The sequence below is a fragment of the Hyaena hyaena genome, unplaced genomic scaffold (genome assembly GCF_003009895.1).
Source record: "Hyaena hyaena isolate Hyena2069 unplaced genomic scaffold, ASM300989v1 scaffold_322, whole genome shotgun sequence".
In the NCBI taxonomy this organism is placed as follows: Eukaryota; Metazoa; Chordata; class Mammalia; order Carnivora; family Hyaenidae; genus Hyaena; species Hyaena hyaena.
The window spans coordinates 555,712-575,280 of NW_024080954.1; the positions used below are offsets into that span (position 1 = coordinate 555,712).

A 19,569-nucleotide genomic window follows, 5' to 3' on the forward strand; every position below is an offset into this window, starting at 1 on the left:
AGCCTATTTCAGAGTCTGTGTCTCCCTGTCTCTCTGACCCTCCCCTACTCACGCTGTCTCTCTCTCTCTTAGAAATAAATAAAAATTTAAAAAATAAATAAATAAATAAAGTACTGTTAATTGTTAGTTAAATGTATAATTATCTATAAATATCCAGAATATCCAGTGTCAGTGGTTAGCATTTTGTCATTTTCATAGAAATTTATATAACTAGAAAAATATTTAATTTGGATTTCATTTTCCTTACAGGGAGAAAGCTATATAATGTATCTTCAAATAATTTTATACACTAAGACTAATAAGCTAATGCACCCCACTATTTTTTTTCTTCAGTGCTATGCCTTACCATATTATTAGTCCTATTTTACCTGTCAGGAAAGTGAAACAGAGAGAAAGTAACTTGCCTGAGTTCACACTAGTAAGAACAGAGCTAGAATTTGAGCCTAGGAGTCGAGCTACAGAGTCTGTGCTGCAAGTGGGGCATGTCATCAAAGCTGGCCCGGGAAGTGACACTGTCAGCCAGCATTCTGGCCCCAGGACCATGATACCGTCCTGCAACTCCAGCTGTTTGGTGGACTAGATCCTAATGCTGTCTTAAAATGTGCAAAGGCTCAAACACAGTAGGATTGTATTTCTTCTTCATTTAACAAAAAAGGAGTTTGTTGGGCATCTCTGGGTTCAGTAAATTCTACTAGGCTTTTCTGTAGAGAAGAGAGTATGTTGAGAAGGGATCATATATCAAATTATATAGTGTTCTCTCAAAGTAATAAGTCATGTTCAGAATGGTATTCCTTTTTCTCTGAACCATGTCACTGCTTTCTGAGCACTGAAGAGGTTATCAAAAGAAGGAAGTATTTCCTTGAGATTAACTGAGGATGAGTTGTAAAAGAGAAGTGAAGCAAGAAGAGAGATAAAAGACTGTTGTGTACATCCATGTGGGAGATTCCCTGTGGCCCATTTTGTCCGAACTGTGTATAGTGAGGCACCAGCAGAAGAATGGTGCCGAGGGAGAAGATAAGAGGGGAATAAGGCAAGTATCAGGCAGTTGTCTACAAGGTTCTCCTAACAGTGCTAAGTCTAGAACAAGTTAGTCGTGTTGGGGAGAAGATGGGAAAGTGCAATAAGCAAGTCATTTATATCTCGAGGACTGCTACTGTATGCATATAATAGAAGTAGATTCATTTGTTCTGTTCACTTAACTGATTCATTTATCCATAAAGATAAGCCTAATTTAATTATTTAAAAATTAATAAAGGCTGACTTTATTGGATACTTACTGTGAGCCAGACTAGCACAATTCTAACATTTTAAAACAGGTACCAACCATTGTTATCACCACTTTTTAGATAAGGAAACTCAGCTCAGAAAGATTAAATAATTTTCTCAAGATCACATAGCCAATTGCTAGTAGATTCTGTGTGCTTAACATTTCTATTTTTAGTCATGATACTATGCCATTATCCTCAAGTAACTTGATAAATTATTAGTTAAAATAACTCTACTTGCTATAATAATTGACATTAAAATATATAGCCTCAAGTTCAATAAAATTCTGTTTATTATTCATTTAAGAATTTGGTCAGATACTCATAGTTGACAATCCTCTGTCTTCCATGTAGTGGTTTGGGCACCCAGGCTCTTTACATTTTATGCTTTTTTTTATTATTATTATTTGAGTCCATGTGGCAGAAGAATAAAAGAAGAATGGGGAAGGTGTATCTGCTTCTTAAAAGCCTTGTTCTGGAAGCACCACGCATCATGAATCACATGACCATGCTTACATGCTAGACATGGAGACTGGGAAACACAATCCTGGCTTAACAACTGCTTAGTGTCAATTTTATACAATGGACCTGAATGAGCAGCTGAGTGGTTCTCATACACATGACTTAAAATTTCTTTTGTTTTATTTAATTAAATCCTTGAAGAATTTAAATAATTTTTTCTTAGTAGAGTCTGAAAATACTGGCTTTCTTATGTTATTTTAAAATTCATGCACTGCCACTGTAATCTAAGAGCCTCTTTATTCAAAGCTTGTCAAATTCCAAAACTATCCCCATGATTGCTATTCATTCCTCAGTTTAAAATTTTCCTGGCCTCTTCTGACTCTTGCAGTCCAAATTTCTCTGTCCTATACCACATAGAAGCCATTTCTGTGCTTTTTAAAACAAAACAAAATTAAAATTTGTGCATGCCCAGCATTCATGAGTCTAATAGACTTCGGTGAAGATTGTATTGGGAGCAAACAGGAAATTAGAGGGAAGGAGGTGGTTTGAAAGTGGTTATAATCACTAGGCACACAGTATTTTGCCGATTTTTCTTCTCCTCTCTTACTACTCCTCAGTTATTTCTCCTGGATTCCGCCAATATCTGTAATGATGAACAAGTATATTTATGTCACTCTTCAAGTTACTCTATCAATACTAATTTATTTAATCTTCAAAACAGACCTATGAGGTGGGTTCTACTATCATTTTTTTCTGTTGGCCTGTGAGGAAGCTAAAGTAGAATAAGTGGTGATTGGCAGAGGTAAGATTTAAACCTAGGCTGTTTGGCTGCAGAGTATGTCCTCTTAGCCACTGAATTATTCTGTCTCTCGATGGAGACAGCTTCTTCACTAAGGAAAATTCTGGTACCAGCTTCTACAGTAGGATTCTATTTTGTTAAGTTTACTTTTGACATTAAGCTAATTTTTAATCCAACTATTAAGTACTTGCTATAGTTAAAATACTTGTAATGATCGTATAGCACTTCTTATACTTTAACAAAAATAAAAAAAATTGTTATGCAATCTCTCATTGGATACTACTTATGCTTTGTTCCTTAGATGCTCTATAACCCATGCTCAGTGTTAGTTCCTAAGAGTGCTGAAGTTACCATTGATTGATTGTTTTAACTCTAAGAGATTTACCTGTAATTTTTCCTAGTATTCTTTTGCTGATTAGAATAAAGATTTTGACAGATGTACTTAGTGTTGTAGAGCTTGTATATGTACACCCATAAAGCACACAGCCACATCCCAGTGTACTTGGCAAGTTCTTTAGACTCTTTGTGGGCTTATCACACAGGTCAGAGCCCAGAAGTAAGTCTGCACACCACCTAAGATCTCTGCTGCTACTTTGTACATGGGATCCAGCTATCAGTACTGACTTTTGTTCTTTGTTATGAAAATTCGTTGTTTTTTGCTCAATGGCACGTTCAAATAGTAAACATCTAAGGAAGTTCACAAACCTTTATAGCCAAATAGGAAGGAGAAAAATTATTATGTGTTGTGGTTATGCATCCAGAGTGTCACCAATCAATTCCTAAGATAAGACAATACAATATGGAAAGAATGAACACTTTTACTTTGGATGCTTAGCTAAAGCTTTGTTTTAAAATTTTAAATAATAATTATGTGTCACTTTATAATTTTTGACAGCACAAATATGAGTCTTAAGAAGACTGAGGATATTTTCTGGTCAATCGATGCTGGATTTCATGCCGTCTACAAAGTTGACACAGTTCAGTACTTCTACATAAATCCTTTAGTGTTACAGTTTAGTATGTCCTTTTTAACATTAGTTTATTGCAAAGGATTTTCTAGGTGTAGATATTATTATCAAACCTTGATTTTTAGTAAACAAGAGAATATATGTATTCACACTTCAAATACCTTAAGCAAAAGTAACCCAAATTATAATGGCATTATAATTTATTTGGGCTTGAAAATCTTTTTTTCATTCTTAAAATTATTGTTCCTTGTTTTTTTTCCTTTATACACAAAAACCTAATTCTTTTATTATTCTTTTATATGAATAAAGATTAGTGAAAATGCCATTATAATAAACAATTGGTTTTTCATACTGATAAATTGTGCAGCAGCTATGGTCTCAGGTTAGAGACTGTCACTGGATATTTCCACCTCTCAGATTGCATGACATTTTCATGACTGTATATGTCTACCATCTGTGGTTTTCCAGTAGTTGATTGCTATGGTTAAAAAAAAGCTTGGGTTTTCTGTGTATAGTTTTCTTATATCTCAGTTCTATACCCATTATTTATATCCATTTTTTCTCCCCCTTCAAGGGAATTGAGTAATGAACATGAGCTCAAATATGCTAATAAAATACTTTTGACACTCTGGTTGATTCTCAGAAGATTATATGGATATGTCCTAGACAGTTCTTTAGCTTGGTCTCAACACTCATTAAGGAAATTGAGTATCATCATTGACATAATTCTTCCACATAATCTGAAAGATGATCCCAGTTCAAAATACCAAGCCATCCTGCAATACCTCAGAGATGGTCTGACATTTTATATCCAGTGAATTGTCATATTGATCTCAGTGTATGGCCATTTTAAGCTGATTCTAGGCCTTAATGCTATCTTCACAATATAACTATTTCCTATCTGTGAAATACATGAACTATGAACAACTTTAACTCCAAATCACCGAGCTCCAAAAAGATTTGAAATTCTGTCATTTGCCTTCTGGAATTTGGAAATGTGCTGCTGGGAAAGAGAAAGAAATGATCCATGTTTCTCAGACCTTTCCACTGAGTCACTTCTAATGGCAAAGGAAAGTAGCATCTCTCTCCAGAAGGACTTAAACAACAACCAAACAAGAAGGATTATTTGAAGTCATGAGTTTTATCTTAAAAATTAATGAGACTTTAGCCTTTCACTTACTACATACTCATGTTCATTTTACTACAAAATTTTCCAAAATCTTCCAGTAAATGTAAAAGGGCATTCTTCTCAAAATTCCGTGTTTATCACTTATCTTCAAATATTCTCTGAAACACTGCTTAACTCCTTCCAGGAACATAAGCCATGGTCTTAAGGCCAGATGTCCATATGTCTGTTAAACGGCAGATTTTCAGTGCAGTTCATGACTATAGAGTAAAACACAGCTAATTGGACAGCAGAGATATCAAACCAGAGATAATCATCTAGCACCAAATTCCAACTGTCGGAACATATTCAGTAATTCACAACGAGTTCAGTTTGGCTTGTAGGCTAGAGAATAAAGATTCTTTTCCCTGGGTACCCCAGAGATCCAGGTCTTTAGCCTTTCTGGTTCTCAGTTACTCTGATGTTTAGGCTCAACTACAGGGCTAGTGGGTTGAGTGCTCAGCACTTTGAGCTGAAGGCTTCCTGTAGCAGCCTGAGGACACCCTGCAGAGCAGCCCTCTCTGCTCAGATGAAGGACAGGTTTTACTAGGAAGTGGTGCAAGTACAGGGAGGACCACACCAGCTTCCTGGCTGGGAGAGGGTACTTTATGGGTAGAGTATTTTCAAGTATAAACAATCAATGTACAGGATTGTTCTGTAAGTTAAGTATGTTGACTGAAGATGGACTGAACTGAGGGTCAGCAGGCCTGGGTTATAGGGCTCCCTCTTCCAGAGACTAGCCATGTGCCCTTCCACAATGTATTTCAGGTCTTCAGCCTCAGTTTTCCCAGCAGCAGGATAATAGCAATGGGTTTTACATGGACTCTACTACTACCAAGCTGTATAATCTAGGGTTCTATCCATTTTTCTGTATAACCATGACTTCAATCCAGATTTTCTATACTTGAGTTGTATGTATATATAATATTCACTTTTAGCTTTTCTCTAAACCTGAAACAAAATTCACTAATAACCATATGTCATAATCTCACTTTTCTGAAGTTGGTAATTGACAATTATTATGCTAAAGGTCATGTCACATTTTAATTTTTTTTCTAAGCACAAAAGTATATAGAGTCTGATTGCTTACAGAGATTGAGAAATCAAGGAAAACAAACCACTCATGGTTTTTATTTATTTAAGAGTGATGCTCAACTCCTTTATGTTTCACTTGTGTGTGGCCCTACTCTCACAGCTCCTCCATTGATTAGCCCACAGCACAGCAGCTGCCTGATAGGAGACAGCTCCCTTTCAGCCATGTCACCACCTTGGCCCCTACAGCACAGTAAAGGACCAAAGCACTTGCTGGATGTGTACAGTTATATAAACATGTTCTTCCCTTGTGCCCCTCATTCAACTGAGTGAAGAACAGAAAACAGTAGTGCTAATGTGGATGATAAGAAGTATGGGCATCATAAAATGTAATTGAAAAGAATATCATTAAAGACCATGTCAAAAAAAAAAAAAAAGGCCATGTCTAACAGACAAGGTAGGATACTGAAGTGATGGAGAATTTACAATTCTGGTATAAGGATCATCATCTCAAAAATCTTTCAGTCAGTGAGTCTTTTTCCTAATGCAAAATAAAGGTATAAGTTTGTATGAGAACTGGAAGAAATATTCAAAAGTGGCTGCTGACATTCCAGAATTTCTGGTTATCAAAGCCTACTTTGATAAATTCAGGAGAAATTCTTGTTTTCAAAACATTAAACTCAACTGGAGATTATGTGGGGACAGATAAGGAAAAAATTATTTAAATATAATTCTCTGAGAAATGAACACAGAAGAGGAGCCCATTAAGTTTCTCAGAAAAGAATATCAGTTTTGAAATAGTTTAATGAAAGCAACATTTTAAGATAAAAAGATGGAGAGAGAATATAATTAATAGAGTTTGGGTGAGGGGGGCACCTGAGTGGCTCAGTTGAGCATATGACTCTTGATTTTGCATCAGGTCATGATCCCAGGGTCATGGGATTAAGCCCCACATCGGGCTCTGCACTGAGCTCGGAGCCTGCTTGAGATTCTCTCTCTCTCTCTCTCTCTCTCTCTCTCTCTCTCCCTCTCCCCCTGCCCCTCCCTCACATGCCTGCTCTCTTCTTTCTCTTTTTCTCTCATGATAATGATGGTGATAATAATAATAATAAAATAATTTTTTAAACAGAGCTTGGTCCTTGAGAAGGCGGAAGGGAGAGATGGTATCAAATTAAGGTAAGAAGAGAGACCCCCTTTGTCCTGTGGTAGGAGATGAAGAGAGAAAATTGGATATGAAAGTTTAGGGGCTCTATGATGTCCTTGCACATCAAGGCTCCAACTACCTACCTATGTGCCACTGAAACCCATAGATAGGTCTTTAGATAAAACACTAAGTGTCCTTAGCGTGCATAACAGAGCCCCAGCCATAAATATCAGATGAGTTGAGACATCGTAACCCTAATCTGCTGCCTAAGCCATTTAGAAAGCCCCTCAAGGTTTCGCCCACCACCCATTCTTCTGTGCTCCCTGAGCTTAGTATCCACTTGAAGTTAAATCATTAGAAAGCAATTTACCTTTTTACCCCCAATGAATGACCTTCCCAAATATCACAGAGCTGGCTAGGCAAATCTTTAATGACCCTTCTTAATATACTGAGCATTTCAGGTAGTAGTGTCCATGGAGTCACCAGAACCTTCTGAAGGCAAGGACATTATATTTTGACATGAATTTAGTTTCATTAAATGTATAAAATAGCAAAGGTTGCATGACTAGTTGACAAGAATTTTCCTTCAAGGGTCATGTGAAATAAATAATGCTCAGAGGGTATAAATCAAAAAGGCAAAGTACTTTTCCACAGTCGGTTCCAAATATATGTTAATGTGTTGTAAAGTAATTGTCATCCCATGAGCACATATCTGAAAGAATTTATTGTTAAAAATTACGAAAATGACCCAGTATACAAAATATTTGTCTTCCTAATTTTCTGGAAGCATCTTATATTCTTATATTCTTCTATGTCAGCCTTTACATATGACACTAAATGTGCAATAGTTTCATATATTTTTTAACATAATTTGTATAAAATTTTTTCAGGTGTGTTTGCCTTAATTGCAGTGACTGGGCTAAAAAAGAATAATTTACACATCAGAGTTTTGTTCACCTTCCAGGTTCAAATGTCATAGCCATCCCAGAGTCCTAAGCAGAGGATTATTAGGTCTTAGTAAGCTGCTTTTCTGTACTGCATCCCTCCCCTCACATTCTGTCAAAGCTACAAGTAGCATCTAGCTTTCCTAATATTTTAACTTTGTCAAATAATAGATTATAAACACTCTTTCAGTAATGCTACTCAATGTTACTTTGAAGTTTTCATTTGTATAAGGTTAACTTATGTTATATTTTATCCCCTACCTTTATTTTTTCAAAATAAAAGCAAAAATCTCTTTTATTAATGAGCGTACATACAAATGAAACTAGTCCCAAAGAGTCCCTCATACTTTCATGTACTCCCAAGATTATCTTCACAGCCCTTAGTGAAACAACATTTCTGCTACTTCTTAAAGATGTGCACAATTTCCCAAGTTTAAATATCTTACACCAGTGTCCTAAACCAAACTGTCAAGACAGTTTGTAGAAAATGGAACCTCAGTTGTCCCCAAGCAGTGAAAACAAGTCAATATATTCTATAAGATGGATATATGCACAGAAAAGAATTTAATATTAACTAAATACTTCCCCCTCATACCTGCTCACCTATTCATCCTCAGTTATTGGCAATTTTTTCTACAGTATAAAGTTAGCAGAATTACCCTATATCAACTTTTCAAAAGGAAACATTATTCCCCCCAATAATGTACCATATAGCAAAAGACATATGAATGCAACACCATTGAAATTATTTACTGAGCACTAAATCTAAATCTTATATTATTACAAAATCAACCAAAAAAAAACAACAACAACAACAAAAAAAAACTTTTTGCATTTCTATAGTGTTTTTCACTTTTCAAAGACCTCTCATGAGTAACATGACATGGAATTACTGCTATATACTGACATAATTATAGGAATAATTATGCCTGATCGATTAAAAAATGTAGGCATCAAGAAACATTCGCCCTAATGGCATCCAGTGTTTCTGTTAAGAGTTAAGAATAGAACTCAGGTCCTAGTCCTAATTCTGTGTACCACCTTCTTTCCCACACATCTTCACATCGTTTCACAGAATGTGACTGGATATGGCAGTAGTCCTTGTATTCATGGGGTTCAAGCAAGTTTTGGAAATGCTGGATTAACAAAGTTAACTAGATTCTCAGAAATTTTAATGTGCCATCATAAATCTGCAGGAAGGGGAAAGAGAGCAAAGGTGTTATAAATTCCAAGTCCCAATCACAAAGCAGGTAGCAAATGTGTGTCTGGGCAGAAAAGCCAAGGACTAGGGGCTGAGGGGATGTAGCACCATATAATAGGGTCCTGACTATAGAATTCAGCTCAATATTGCAAGGTCTTTCCAGAGAAACTACAGAAATCCAGGCTTTCATCTGAATTCTCCATGTTTATGCATGTTGTCTTGAATTTGAAAGAAAACACTGTAGTTTAAACAAAACTTCTTAGGCCAGGTCAGATCTTGGCTGCACTTGGAAAACCCAAGATAACATGTGTAACAATATTATTTGCCGATACAACTTTTATTCAGAGGTCGTGTTAATTTCCTAGAACTCTGCAGAACAATGTCAAGGATGTTGCCTTTAGAAATAAACATCTTGCCTTACTCAACCACTATAGTTTATCTCTAAACCCCAAGAAGGAGTTGTTTCAGGGTTTACTCAGATTGAAATTAACATCCAACCTTGTTAACTGTTCATGTAGAAATGCCTCTGGATACTAAAAAGTCCTTATTTTTAGCCTTTGTTTAACTCTCTTGAAAAAAAACAAAAATTTCACTGAATTGTCAAAAAAAAAGGAATAGTATTGGAATTGATTTGCTATTAAAAAAGAAACTCTCATCCTTCCAAAACAATTTTAAAAATCACAGTAATTTGGTGACAATTTAGAATTTTGACTGAAACTTGGTAACATTCACAAATAACACTATTATATTTGCAAAATAACTTTTCTAAAGCAGAAAGCCTTTTAGCCTTCTCTCTTTTTTTTCTTCTATTTGTTTCTACCCTGCTTCATTCTAAAAATTAGTTCAGAGAGCATGACAATTGTCTACACAAATGCTTGGAACTATGGAACATATGTAGCAGAAATAGCATGTAATAAATCAACTGATTTTCTTGCCCAGATATCTTCTTAGTTCACTCACTACCCTAGTTTCTTCTAACTGGTAAAATACCCACATTGGCTCTAGTTGAAAGCCTTAATACCACGTATTTCCAGAGCTATGAGAAATTGGATTTACCCACAATGGCAAAATAACATTCACTTCTATTTCCCCATAGGGGAAATAAAAGCCTGTGTACCCCCATGATTTGAAAGCTTTGGGGAACCTAAGAACTATAACATTTGGAGTTCTCTGCTCTTCTTGACAGCTTTGGTGACCAAAGTAATAGTTCCTCTCCTGTCTTACCAGTGAGAATTCTTGATGGATATATGGTTCATAGGGTCCAAAGAGAATATACAATCCTAAAGTATTCATTTCATGTTTGAGAGAAAGCTCTGCAATGACCAGAAATATTGTACCAGTTATAGTATAAAAAAATGGACTATATGACCAGTGAGGTTGACTGTACACAGAGGAACCAAATTCAGTCTACCCATCAAAACTGACATAATGGAATATCATTTGAAATTGACAGAAAATTCATTCTAGAGCTTAAGAGAACACTGACATGGTGATATTTTGTCACTGTCTTCTGCAGTCAAGGGCATAAACCCTTAGAGGGCCACTGGGTCTTAATCCATGACGTAAAGATTGTCCTCGATAATGTAGATATTGTCTTCTGCTCGCATACCCACTTCAGATGCACTTTGCAAAGCTCCAGTCTGAGGGTCACTCAACGAAACCAAGTTTAGTTCTTTCAGCTTGTTTCTTATGCATAAATATTTTTAGGTAATCAGGACAACCAACACAGTGAGCAATACCACAGCAGTAATGCAGATTCCAATGTAGAGTCCCTTACAGGTGGTCATCCATGGATTTTGTGCTAGCAACACAGTTTGATTGCTATGCCAAAGGCCATCTGAAGATAGTGTCACAGTGATATTCCCATCTGTTGGGCAAGAGTACAATGGTGAATTGGGTGGGCTGTGTTGTGCTCGTTTCCTGTGGTGCAGTAGGCTGGGTTTCTGCTGTCTGCACTGGAGAAGATGAAGTCGCTGGCTTGAGGTTCTGCATGGGTGCTGGCATTGAAGAAGTAGAGGTAAAGACCCTAGGTGACGTTGGAACACTGGTGAACTCAGCTGGCTTTATCTCCAATGACAGGGTGAGTTGCATATCATTGAACCACCCCCTGTGTTCAACACGGCAACAGTAGAGACCACGGTCCATCTGAGCCACATTCTCTATGGTCAAGGACACATTCCCTTTTAAAAGACTCCCATTTAGCTTATAACGCGGGTGCTTCTGAAAGGTTACGTGGGATCCATTAGTCCAGATAATTGCATCTGAGCATTGGGACACAGGACATGCCCCTCTGCCCCAACACATGGTGGTGACTCCATTAGCTGTCGAGTAAGTGCAGGAGAGAGTGGCAGACTGACTCACCACTCCATTCATTTGTACATAAGAAACTACAGCATCTGTCAGAAGTAGTATGGGGCTGAAGACGGCTACCCAAGGTTGCATGATGGTATCGACATTCAGGCAAGTTAGGAGGTAGTTTTCCAGCTCCTCTGGTGTTCTCTTATCACCTACCTTCTAACCAGAGCACGGTGTCTTTATCTTATAAAACATCTTCCTATTAAAACCGCTTTCAAGCATATAGGGAAATGTTAGTCAAAATCCTTATTTGTAAGAAAATACAGAGGGTCTGCAGTACAATGTTACTCAGTGTACAAATCTGTAAGTACCAAGTTACTGTTTTTTTTAATGTTGATTCATTTTTGAGGGGACAGGGCAGAAAGAGATGGAAACAGAATTTGAAGCAAGCTCCAGGCTCTAAGCTGTCAGCACAGAGCCCGACGTGGGGCTTGAACCACAAAGATCATGACCTGAGCCAAAGTCAGACACTCAACCAACTGGGCCACCCAGGTGCCCTCCAAGTTATTATTATATTAATATAGCTACTAGCTTTTTAGGTGTCTGATCCTGCCCTGGATACTTTATATGTCATTTCTATTTCTTCAGAAAACTAAGCTGTTTCCACTTTACATAAAAGGGAACTTAAGGTAAATAACTTTGTTTTGTTTTATATCAATGACAGTGGTTCGATTTAATGTAAGTTTGTAGAGAGTCTTAATGAGGATAAAATATGTGTGCGTGTGTGTGTGTGTGTGTATGTACCTAAGGGGAGGAGAAATGGCAGTATTTTATTTCTATGTATAGTTCTCCTAACGTGCTTAATAAGTATTTGACTAAATGGATTCTAATTACAAATGACTGTTTTCTATAGGTGTGATCATAATTGCCTTTATAATAAATTATATCTCCTGGCCTTAGAAATCCTCCTTATATATGGTAGTTAAAAAAAAAAACTATTTGGAAACTGTCTATAATTATCTGCAGTATTTGGATCATGAGATCATTTTATAAATAAAAGGAAATTTTAGGGAATTCTTCTGTAGAGTAATAGGTTTTTGAATAATCTCCTGGTAGGGGCAGTGTATTAGTTTCTTACTGCTGCTGTAACAAATTACCACAGATGTAGTGATTTAAAGTAACAAGAAATGAATGACCTTGCAGTTCTGGCAGTCACAAGTCCAAAACTGGCCAAGATATCAATAGTGCTGTCTTCCTTTTGAAGACTCTAGGAGAGAATCCATCATCTTGCTTTCCCAGGCTCTGAGGACTGGACTTGTTCCTGGCCAGCAGCTCTTTTCCATCTTCAAAGTCAGCAATGGTGGATGGAGTCTTTCTCATATTACATCTTACATTGACCTTTGTGTCTCTCTCTTCCTCTCATAAGGGCCTCTAAGATTACATAGCCCCTGTCCCAGACAATCCAACATAATCTCATTATTTTACGATTTGTTGCTAGCAAACTTAACTCAGACTGCATTCATGATTTCCCCTTGCCATGTCATGAAGTATACATTTTAGACACTAGGAACACTTATTTTTATTATTGTTCAGTGGGGGGACACTTACACTACTTATCAAAGCCAATTTAGGTTTTATATGTGTGAACTTTATGAATAGCCCTCTTCAAGAAAATAAGTAAACAAAACCACAAATGCAAAATTAAACACGAACACACATACTTATGTATAATGAGAAAAAAAGATGACAGCAAATACATACCTCTAAAAAGGCAAACGGCATAAATATATCCCAACTTAACCCGAACTAATTTTGTCCTCAGTTGTTTAATATACCCATATATGAAACAAAAGGCTCTGTGATAAAAATGCCTCTTTCAAAACTTCCATTTGTTTTGAGCAAATTAAAAATAAATAGGTGGAACCCTTGCCAAATTATGCCTTTAGAGTTTGGTTTCTAACCAAATCTTTGTTCAATTTTATTTGTCATTTTCCTTCCTTCAGTTTAGTTGTCCAATTCCTTGTGTTCTGGGAGATGTGACACAAAGAATATAGAATTTGGGGCCAGAAGATCTTGGATAAAGTAACTGTTCATTCATTCAAACATTTATTAAACAAGCTAATATTTACCAGGTGCTGTTCTGGGATCAGAGTCACAAGCAGGATAGATATGATCCTTGCCCCCAGACAGACATGGGAAGGTCATCTCAAAAACATTAAATGTTAACGAATAAGGGAAGGGCCTATGAAAGTGAGCCCTACAAGGGGGCTCCACCTAGACTGGTGGTAGTGAGGTTTACTTCAAGGCCTGAGGGATAAGACAAGTGGTCCAGGGAAGTCACTAGTGCAGGGGAAAGGAAAAGATTCCAGACAACAGAACTGTTATGGACAAAGACCTCTCATGGGAAAGCTGATCCTAATTTTGAGGAGCTAAAAGAAGGTCAGAATATACAGGGGCAAAGGGAAAGAGCAGTGTAGGAACATTCTTGAGAGCAAGTTGGGGCTTATGACCAAGCTTAAGATTTTGGCTTCATCTTAATATAGTAGCATGCTATCGAAGAGTTCTGAACAAAAATGTGGAATGATCTGATAAGCAGATTTAAAGTGTTTCCTGTTTGTTTTGGAGCATAGGGCTGGGAAGAAGAAAAAAGCTAGATTAGATGTAAGGAAATGAGAGGATAAAGAGAAGTATTTGGAATTGAAATATAAAGGCATGAGTTATTAACTACCTTCTCTTCAATAGGATTCTGGTATGTAAGCCTTTTCATTGACAATGACTTTTTTTTGAAAATGTTATTCATTAAGCACTATTTAAGACATACAAGAAAAGTAGAAAGCAAACCTGATTGGTTGCTTTTATGGCTGAGAGACACATTCATACTGTTTCTTTGACCAGGTGTTTGCATTTTACTTTGAAGTGTATAATGAACAGTTTCCCAAATACAGGCATTTCAGGCATCAACAAATTGGTTAAGGGGATAATTGAGGAGTTAGAAAGAGTTCATTCTCAAAGGCCTTCAAACCAGGCCTTCTTTACCGGGGTTGAAAGGTTATCTAATTTAGTACTTGTTCGTGATGGGCAAGAGAGGAATCCTCATACAGCCTCCCGTTCTTGTGAATTTAACCCTCTTCTAAGACTTACCAATCATGGATTCTAATCAGGTGCATTCCTCACCAGTTTTCAAGGAACATATCTCGTCGTCAGTCCAGTCTTCTGGCACCTTTATTCTAGGTGTTTCCTTCTCCCTTTTCAAACCTGGCCATTGACCAAATACCCTTACTCTGCTTTTATTAATATAACTCAGTTTTGGATCCCATATTTTTCTGCCCTAAGATTGCCAGTGGCATAATTTATGTTTTCTGTATGGCTTTGCATATCTTTAACTTTGCCACATTCTAATGTCCCATTTGATATAGTTTCTATCTCTGCTTACTACATGATGACAAGGAAACGTATCATGTCTCTTTGTTGATGGAGGTATAATTATACCTTTAAAAATAGTCAAGATGATGGGGCGCCTGGGTGGCTAAGTTGATTAAGCGTCAGACTCTTGATTTCAGCTCAGGTCATGATCTCACAGTTCATGAGATCGAACCCTGCATCAATCTCTGCACTGACAGTAGAGTGTGCTTAAGATTCTCTCTCTCCTTCTCTCTGCTTCTCCCCCACTCATGCTCTCTCTCTTTCTCTCTCAAAATATATAAATAAAACACCAAAAAAATAGTCAAGACGGATAGCCATACAAGAATTTTCAATCTGTAGAGAATGAGTATTTGAAGTTTCTACTATTTCTTTTTCTCAAATGGAAAGTTCATCAAGTAAAACACATCATTCTAATATTTATAAAATACTAATTTTTTGACTAAGTAAGAAAAATTTCCCACATCTCCCAAACATTAAATATTTGCTGTAGCTGTCCAGCCTTGTATAATGTAGTCTGCTTCTCTTTGACAACTATATTGGTTGGGCCCCCCCTAAAAGCAAACCCTGAGACAAATGTTGGGTGTATTGTATTTGAGAGTTGACCCTAGGGAAGCACCAGTATGAAATGAAAGATGAGATAGGAAAGCAAATCAATATAAGGTGTGTGATGTGGTAGATTAGTGCTCTGGCTAATTGGAGCTTGATTCTGTTGGGGTTCTCTGGGAGACAGTGTAAGGTGTCTTCCCTGAGGGTAAAGACACTAGCATTTATTCAATGACTTACATTTGTCACTGGCTGAGGACTCTTTCCAGGATCATTAACTTTCTGGCCCTTCAGGCCTCCTTTCCACATGGACCCAGCTCAATACACCAGTTGGAAGGAGCTCTCAGCAGAGAGTTGCAGGTGGCTGCAGAGATATGCCATCCTCACATACAGGAGCAATGAGTGCCAGGGATATATGGGCAGGGCACCAAGAGCATCCTCTACTGTAGCCTTCTACCCAGGATCTCCACTGACAGTTGCACAGATTAGGCTTTAGAGGAAGGTACCCGGTCAGCAGGTGTGGAGCAGGCACCACCACAGTTAATTATGTGCAACATGTACCAAACCACAAGTTCTATGAGGTTATCTCCACTTTTTCTAATTGGCTCAAATGTGCAGTATTTGCTTGTGGAGATCCCTCTTTTGCCTTCTTTCTGTGTGCCTTCCATTCTCCATTAGGGCTTTCTGGCAGGACTTCTCTCTTGTTGATATTTCATCTTTGTCCAGAGCATTCCACATGGACATGGCTGCCCTCCTCTGTGAGCACCCTCCACATCACTCTCTGATGCACAGTAATGTTAAGTGTCCATCTATTTTCAAAACCCCTTTGTTTTCTATATATTCTTAATTTGGGGCTATCACATGGTATACATCTTGTTAAAGAGATTCTCTAAGTTGCTCTATTAAATTGTTAAAAGTTCCAATGACTTCATATTACTCCTTTTGAGGTAATCTGCATTTTATTCGAGGTATAAAGTTCTCTTGGTACGATTTCAGGTGTCACAATGTGCTATCACTCTACCACCCATCTTAAGGACATCCAAAGGAATAAAAATGGCAGCTAGAGACATGCTGACAATGAAAGACTGACCATGTGCCATTTTATATTTGAAAGTTATGTTATGACCTTGTCCCTTTTCAATTACTCTGGTACCAAGTTAACTAGCTTTAGTTGTGCCAACAAAGGTACCTCTCTCTATAATGCATAGATGTTTCCTCATGCAAAAATAAACCCAGATAAATACTTCAAGTTTTAAAAGAGACACACATTGTTTACCAGGTAGCATAAGACAAAAACTTTTGAGTTACATCAACTTCTGTTCCTTGCCGGTTCAATTTTGGTAACAGTCTAATTGGAATTGCAGAATATCACCTTGTAACTGTTTTGAGGCAGCTTTAGTTTAATTTGTATTGCTCTTCTCCTTAAATATATGCTGACTATGTAAATCATCATCCAGACTGGAATATCTTTAAGGGTAAAAGGGGAACACTAGTAATAATACATTAGAATAACCAGCATGAAGCATGATTGCCCTGAGTTAACCAGAAGTGTGACTGTCCTACCTCCTTTTACCTCTTCATGCTCTTGACACAGCACTGGAGGGAAGAAAACAAAAAAGCAGAACACTCTGGATTCAGATTCCTCAGTGCCATTATGGTCTAGAGGAAACATAGGGAAAACACTGTCTTGGTAAAATGTTTTTTTTGTTTGTTTTTGGTTTTTTTTGGCTGCCATTTTCCCTTCCTCAACATAGTGTCATGAAAAGAACTTACGGAATTATAGGCTTCAGAGGATGTGGGCTTTGGAATTTATTTTGGGTGGGGAAAACCTGGCACATGGTGACAGTTTTGCCACTTACTAACTGCTTCTTAACTCTTTCTTTAGTGTTTATTCTTGAGAGAGAGCATGAGTGGGAAGAGGGGCAGAGAGAGAGGGAGACAGAGAATCCCAAGTAGGCTGCACACTGACAGCATAGAGCCCAATGCAGGGCTTGATCTAATGAACCATGAGATCATGACCTGAGCCAGAATCAAGAGTTGGACGCTTAACCAGCTGAGCTACCAAGGTATCCTTGCTTCTTAGCTCTTGAGATCCATGTCTCACCCTTGTAAAATAGAGCAACACCAATACCAGCGACTGAAGATGAGGGTTAATGGAAATGTGTATAAAGCACTGGGCATAGAGCATGTTGTATAAAAAGCACTCAACAAAGGTTAGGTCCTTTTCTTGTTCTGTGCTTTATAAACCATTTCCCTGACCCTAGTGCTTGTTTCTTTGCAGGAGGGAGGGATGTGAAAGCGTGTGAGGGAAAGCGGCTGAACACTGTGAGTGCTTAATAAGTGCATTTTCAAAGTAATAATTTTGACACTTTAAGTGTTACATGTGTATTACAAAGGCCAAGTGGGATGCCAGAAATCAATCTGGGCCTTCCTCTTGCCCATGTAAAGCTCTTTTAAACAGGTTTACCCTGGAAATCATGTATTAGCCCTGAGCTTTACTTCTCTGGTATTTCTTACATAACTAGAGCAGCTACATAGTATTTTATAAAGTAAGCAACATATGTTCATTTCATTTACATGTCTCCATCATATAGTTTGAGATTTTGTGACTATGTAGCCGTTTTCAAATTGTGACTATTTAGCAGTTTTCATATTTATGAGATGATCCAGAGTAAATTTACAGAGTGATTTTTCGCTTCATGGTCTTATTATAAGCTATAGAAAAACCACTCTTGACAGAAGCAATTTAATCATACTGTGTGTATGTGTGAGAAAGAGAGGGGAGGAGAGAGAGGCTGAGAGAGAGGGAGACAGAGATTGGGAAAGAGAAAGTAAAGACTTTGCAGAGAGCTCCGATATTCCACCCAGAGACAGGACAAGTCATTTAAACCAGGTCAAATATTATTTGGATTTTAGTTTTCCTCTGAGAACTTAATGCCGATTCTTAACTTTTCCAAGATAAATCAGGTAAGTCTGTGTTCCACATACGAATTTACTGAGTTCTAATAGGAGTTTGCCAGTTAATTTATAACTTTTAGTAAAACTAAAACCAAAAGCAAAATTTCTGTGTTCATCTAAGCTTTCAGTGCTGTTGTTAGTTTTCAAACAAAGATAGTGTTATACTTGAGATTACTAATAATTGAATGAAAAGAAAAAAATGTAAAAATTGTTAGGTGATGGATGAATTACTTATAGAAAGATGTTGCAGGTATATTTATAAAATTATGTCTAATATGATTAATTTATTATACTTTAAAGCTGGATTTGAAATCGAGCAGTGCTTCAACTCATTAGTACCAAAACATACATGTTAATGTTATCACAAAGTTATAGCTTTCTTTAAAACAATTTCATTTATATTTAAAAGTATATCAACTGCATTGTATATCATATAGGCCTTTTACAGACAATTCAATGCAAAGACTTTATATGGACATTTATTTTAGAAATTAAGAAGTATATTTAATTTGCATTTGGAAATTATAAATCATATTTTCTATTTAGGCACCAAAAATTTTGCTTTTCATTTTGTTATGTGCAGCCAGGGACCAGAGAAATGTAACTTTTTCTGTGTGAATAACTTAGGATGACTTATATCAACTGTGTTGCTTACAATAGGTTGTACTTTTTTTTCCTAAGACTCCCTACTTATGAAGATCTTTCCCAGCAGTATTTCAGAGAAACTACTTAAGATTCTCAAATGATAAACATGTTTTAATTATCTTTAGATCAGAAGAAAACATACATGCTAAGAATTTTGAGAAATTTCAAAACAAAAATTATCTGAGACTTAATCTCTCAGATAATTTATGAGAAGAAGTATAATCTGGTAATTTTTTTTTCCTAATTCATTTTCTTAGTCACTCATATGCTTATGTCACCACAGTCTGGCTGAAACTATAAATGCAGTATTGTTATCAATAGAGTTTGTGCCAAAGCCATTCTGAGATCCCTCTGGAAAAGCACAGTCTTCCTTGTATATATTCCAGAACAGAGCTGTTTTCTGAAGCCTAAGCATATAAACTGTATGGTAAAATCTTTAACACTTATCAGGAATTCCCTTTCTTCTTTCTAAAAACAAAACCAAAAAAAACCTCTAAATCAAAATCTGATGGAGGACACTTTTGCATATGAAGGTTTTTATACAGTAGCAAAGAAGAGTATTCTATATATTGCTATTGTGTTTATTTTTGTCTTATACTCTGAGTGAAACTTGGACTTAGTTCCTTATTTTTATTTTTTTAACACTTAATATTTAATTTTGGGAACAGGGCTCATCCATGGAAAAAAGGCATACATATACTTAGGATAGCTGTGATACATTGGTA

General features: G+C 36.8%; 1 protein-coding gene and 1 pseudogene across 5 annotated transcripts in view; one reads left to right on the forward strand and one right to left on the reverse strand.

Moving 5' to 3' along the window:
• RIMS1 (regulating synaptic membrane exocytosis 1) overlaps nt 1-19,569 on the forward strand; it is a 477,312-nt gene that overhangs the window by 430,388 nt on the left and 27,355 nt on the right. The window contains exon 1 of one of the 5 annotated variants that reach the window (XM_039248924.1): nt 6,821-6,867. The exons of the other annotated variants lie outside the window; for them this stretch is intronic. The gene's annotated coding sequence lies outside the window, so the exon portion shown is untranslated. Of the gene's footprint in view, nt 1-6,820; nt 6,868-19,569 lie in introns of those variants that run through there. 5 annotated transcript variants of the gene reach the window in all.
• Nucleotides 10,486-11,422, reverse strand: LOC120242939 (annotated as a pseudogene).